This window comes from Canis lupus, chromosome 6, assembly GCF_003254725.2.
Source record: "Canis lupus dingo isolate Sandy chromosome 6, ASM325472v2, whole genome shotgun sequence".
Lineage (NCBI taxonomy): Eukaryota > Metazoa > Chordata > Mammalia > Carnivora > Canidae > Canis > Canis lupus.
The window spans coordinates 67824731-67830730 of record NC_064248.1 but is presented as its reverse complement, the minus strand read 5'-3'; positions in this window follow the sequence as shown (position 1 = coordinate 67830730).

Genomic DNA, 6000 nt, shown 5'->3' with positions numbered 1-6000 from the left:
TTAGTTAGTTATTGTTTCTAAAGATTTAGTTATTTATTCATGAGAGACACAGAGATTGGCAGAGACATAGGCAGAGGGAGAAGCAGGCTCCCTGTAGGATGTGGAATTTGATTCCAGGACCCTGGGTTCACGACCCGAGCCAAAGGCAGACATGCAACCATTGAGCCAAAGAAAACCTGATTATTGTTTAGAACGATGCTTTGGTCATAGCAGCAAATAGATACAATGTGATTTACTTAGAGTTGTGGTTCTTAACAGGACGTTCAATGACCTGGAGGTCCTTCGGGAAATGTGTTCGGGCATGTTGTTGTTATGCCAAGTGGAAGGACACTGCTGTCATTGAGTAGCCAATTGCCAGGGATATCAGAAGCTCTGGAGGTGTATGTCCCTGTCTGACATTCTTCAATGTCCCACTGAGTATCCGTGGAAGTGAAAGACCTGTCAATAAATAACTAAGCCTAGTAAAATCAAGTATTTTTGTGAAGAGTTTTAGTACATGCAATTTTTTTTTTCAGTATTGCCACTACTGTTTAAATTGAGGAAAGACTGAACTTCATTTTGTTAAGAACTTTACCAAGAATGGTTTGCCATTTCTCGAAATCTCATCACCGATAGCATTGTGTTTCTCTGGTTTTGAAACAATACAAAAAAGTGAATTAATTCGCATTTTTATCTGTAGCATTCACAGTGATGATACCTAGAGGAGTGAGCATTTACCTACTTCGTTATGATTGTTTACACAGTCATGTCTAAAATTTACATATTGAATGTATAATATTTTGTTATAAATTAATTTACTTTTCTCTATTAATGATTTATTTATTGATAGATGATTGTAACTGTGAACTTCGTATTGGGAGAATAAAAATGTCATTATAAAAATATTCATTATATAAGAGAGATATTGAATCCATCTAGTAGAGAAGCAATAGCCTGTAGTCTTGTGCCCAAAAGGATAGTTTGGGATACTAAGTTTCTAAGAATAGTTCTGTCTGTAACATATATTTTTCTGCAGCATAGTATGTTCCAGACTTTTCTTGTCTCTAATTTTCATTTCTCTGTGTGTGTGTGTGTGTTCATTTCCAATGATAGAAAATCAGTGAGTTACTTAAAGATTTCGATAATTTAATTTATCATATTCACAACTTGTTTTGTTTTTGCTGTCTTTAAAAATAAACTAATAAAAATACCAAAATGCTGGAGTCTTTCACTAATTGATATCTTCTTGATTTTTTAGATAATTTAAGAATACTGTCAGGCGCTTAGGTTTGTGACTAGCTCCAGCAGGCAACAATGATGCTAGGAAAACCAGAAACCTGATTGTTAACCAAAAATATGATCACTCAGGTCATTCAGTATCCATTTCTAAGTTTGCTTTACAAAAATAATACTCCATCAGAAAACCACCATCCTTTAACTCTCTGATTATATTGTCATGTTTTTATGAACTGCCTTGCAAAAATTCCAAGTTTAAATCTTTGCAGCTATATGAAAAACCCTACACATGCATTTATATTTTCAATTCCTATAATAGGTTTATAAATGAAAACAAAGGCAATAAAACCAGCCATAGGATGTTGTGAAGCGATCATTACAGAACTATGGAAAATTGATTATATAGAACATCAAAACATTTTAGAATTGACTTTATAAGAAAAATCTTATTAAAAAACACCATTGACAAAAAGGGAAATATGAAAACAATAGGAATATACATGACGACTAGTGAAATAGAAAATGGAATATAAATGTCATATTAAAATGTGAACTAATAAAATGCAATATTATTTGTTTATATTACTATGAGTATCTTAATGGAGAGAGAAATTTTGAAATGGCAGGGAGATGAACTGGACGCCTCAGATTCATTTTCTGTGGTTATTAATGAATAATTCTATTCCATTTCACAACCATATCTTTCCCAATACTTGCATGTGTGCTGTGCCCTTTCTCCGGTAAGGTATTTCCCAGCAACGCTGTGTGTTCATCAAGTCTCAAGAATAACAGTCTTCAAAACCATAGACGTCAGCCTGGCAAACCACAAAATCTAGCAAAAACCCAAACTGCTTGAGGAACCAGTCCTGAAGTCAAGAGGAAGCTCCTTTATTTTCTGACACCTTCGATCTTTGCCCCCAGAGTATCTTATTTGTCCTTATATTACTCTTTGTGTAATGTTCCTAACCATTTAGAAATCAACAATTGTTACCTTTACTGTTTCTCTGTCATTATTCAAACCTAAGTCTAGAATTCAGCCTAAAGAAGAAAAAAAAAAAATCCTGCAATGTGTACCCACGTGGTCATCTGGACATGACGCTGAGTGAAAAGCCAGTCACTAAGGGACAGCTACAGAATGGTTCCCCTTAAGTGCATTACCTGAAATAGTCAAACTCCCAGAACAAAGGATTGAAAGAGGTTGCCAGGACCAAGTATGGGGTTACTAATCTATAGGTATAAAATTTCAGTTGTGAAAGATGAGTAAGTTCTAAAGATTTGCTATTCAACGTTGTGTCTATAGGTAACAATACTGGACCATACACTGAAAAATCTGTTAAAAGGGTAAATACCATGTTAAGCGCTGTTACTACAATAAAAAATAAAATTCCATATATCTCTTATGCTTCAACAGAAGCTTATTAAATATAAATATTCAACCCTGTTCTTTTAGTCAACCGTAGAGAAAAATATCAACAGAAAATCGTATTGATAAATAACAACTTCTGTAATGTATAGTGAGTAAAGCATCATCATCAACAATAATAAATAAATGTAATTATAGAAATATATAAATATGTAAAATATAAATATATATATATTAAACAGAAAGCAAGGTTTAGCTTTCGGAATACTTTATTATCTAGTTGCTTTTGATTGTGTTTTTACATGACTAAAGTAAAATGATACAAGCAATAATTCAAATATTACATTTGAAACTTTGTGTTGTAGTAAATCTTTTTTGTTCTATAATAATAGCACATGATAGAGAAAATTCCAAGTCAGGTAGGCTTAGTTTGTTGACTTGGAAAATATTTTAAAAATGCTTTGGAGAGTAAACATATAATTTACTAGATTATGTTGTTGTAGTTTTTCATTATATTGATTGTCATAATTATGGATCCTAGAACAAAATGTTCACAGGGAAGTTTTTTCCATCTCCCCATGGAAGTGCTCACCACTCCCTCTGCCCCCTGTCTGTCTTCCATCAAGTCCATCTGGATCGCCACCTACATCTACCTAGTGAATACATCTAAATTTAATCCTCACGCTAGAATTAGAAGAATTCATGAGAAATTAAAAAAAAAAAAAGTGGCTGCAGAAATACTAAAGTAAAAGGACATGAGATATTTCCAAAGCAGTCCTCTCTTCCTGATGCTCTACAGCCTGAATTTAAGGTCAGTATCCCAGCGGGGCCTAAAGGGACTCACATGCTCCTAACCATGTTTGAGCAATCGATGGTGACCAAACAGCTGCCGTGTTTGCCCACATTTTCTCTTGCATAGGGACCCAATCGCTGTCTCCTAGGGTCAGAAGGAAAGCTCTGATTGATCTCATTGGGAGGGGTGCCAAGGAAAGGACAATAGTATCGGGCTCCCGACATCAAACTAATTTTTTACAGGGTAGCCAAGAGTCAGATTACATCTTCAGCAGCATAGTGGAGACTAGAGAGAGAATAAAAACAAGATGGGTACATACTTGAGAAGAACGGCATCCTAGGCAATTAACAAATTTCTATAAAAAGATGATCCTACTTTGCGTTGCCCAAAAGTTAATGCGTTAAGAAAATGACAAGTTATGAGAATCCAATAATACCTGAACTATTTTATATTTTAAAAAATCAGTAAATTTATTGAGACAATTCTATCTAGAAGAGTAAAGATGTGGTTGTACGGATGCATGTGTGTTCAGGACATAGTTAGAAACTTTTATCTTTCACATTTGAACTGTGGATCCATGAGCATGTCCATCCTTCATCTCTGCCAGGAAAGGGTCCCGCCCTCCCACTGCCAGTGCATACTGTTCGATAGAGTAGGTTCCACTGTGAAAAATCTCTTGTTTTTGTCCCATGATGCCTCCTTCTGTTTTGTTCTTATGATGTGGTGAGAGGAGGAATTTGGAAGGAGACTGCCGGGCCCCGCAATTTCAATAACACCCGAGGTGTATGTGGCCCCAATAAATGTATCTTAACTAGTAATGGCTGTTTGCATATTTACTTGTTCAGAAATTAACATGCAAGGGTCTAGAAACAATTTTTCATCCTCCTAAGAAATCAATGTTTCAGACTACATGAAGTTCTTTAAATTTGGTCCTTGCAGATACATGCCGACATAATTGTACATGACTACTTTTAAAACAGACTATATACATGCTTGGAACTTTGAAAAAGGAGTGTTTTGTCTTCTGTTTCCTCTCCTTTTTCTTTCCTTTTTTTTTTTTTTTTTTAAGATCTTATTTATTTATTCATGAGAGAGGGAGAGACTTAGGCAGAGGGAGAAGCAGGCTCCCTGTAGGGAGCCCAGTGTGGGACTTGATTCCTGAACTGGGATCATGCCCTTAGCCAAAGGCAGATGCTCAACTGCTGAGCCACCAGGCGTCCCTCCTCCCCTTTTTCTTCTCTCCTTTTCTGTATCACCTCTGACTCACTACCACAACCCATGTTCACACACCCATGTTTCTCCAGGCTTACAAAATAAGAACAACAATAAAGGTCCATCTAACAGATCTATCTCTCATCTCTCATTGTTCTAATCATCTGTGTGCAGTCATGTAGACAAGTTATTTTTGTCATTATTTTACAGAAATGGGATCTCAAACAGACTTTTAGGTACCTTACTCTCTCCTCCCAGTTCTAGTGTGAAATTTGCCATTTCAGACACCACCACAGGGAAGAGGGGAGGAGGAGTATGAAGGCCCAGCAGCCCCAAGGAGGAAAGCGCTCATCTACTCTCTTCCACTGGTGTCCTTGGCAGGAGACTCGAGGTCATTTGAGACTATTCTAATTAGGAAATTTGGCTCCAAGGTATCTACTACTCACACTGCTGTTTGGGGGACAGAGCTCACAGTCTCATTTAAAAGCACAGAGACCAGATCATCTTGTTTTGAGTTTATTTTCCCCCCAATGCCCAGATCCTGGTGGTTGGGCTGCCCCTCATTTCTCAGTAGATGCCCCCTCCTCACCCTGTCCTGTCTTCCTGTGCTTGCCTCCTATGCTGGACACTGCAGACCTCTTTTGTAATAACCACTTCAGAATAAGAGGTTTAATTAACATAATGCAGCCTGGCAGTGGTAGAGAGCATATGGAAGGCTGAAAATTCCCACGAAGCCCGGCCTGTTCCGTGTCCTCAGCCTCATTCCTGCTCAGTGCAGGGGCAGGGAAGGATCCTTCTGTCTGCAGCTGCAGGAGGCCCTGTCTCATGCTCGCTTCCAGTGCTGTGAGCATCATACTTCGGGCAATCTGGCCTCTCCCCGGGTTCTTTGCTCCCATCAGGTAATGGGTTTTCTTCTCTTTGATGCACTCTCAGCAGAATAATCCAACCCCTCAATTACCCTGAAGTTGGAAACACACATCACTGTTCTTCTTTCCCCTTTCCTGTGCCTTTCTCAAGTGGAAAAACTGCAGTCACGACAGAAGTCTTACTGGAAGACACCAGGAAACCTCCAGTTTCCAGCTCCTGAACTTTTTGACTCCCTCCTAGTCATGGAGCCAACAAAGTCTCTATGGTGATCGCATTTTACAACAAAATATATTAGATCCATTTCCTGCCTATTAAACAAATGTTTCTTTTTTTTTTTTTTTTTTTTTTTTTTTTTCGTGTAATTTTATTTTATTTATTTTTTTTTTTTTTAATTTTTTTTTTTATTGGTGTTCAATTTACTAACATACAGAATAACACCCAGTGCCCGTCACCCATTCACTCCCACCCCCCGCCCTCCTCCCCTTCTACCACCCCTAGTTCGTTTCCCAGAGTTAGCAGTCTTTACGTTCTGTCTCCCTTTCTGATATTT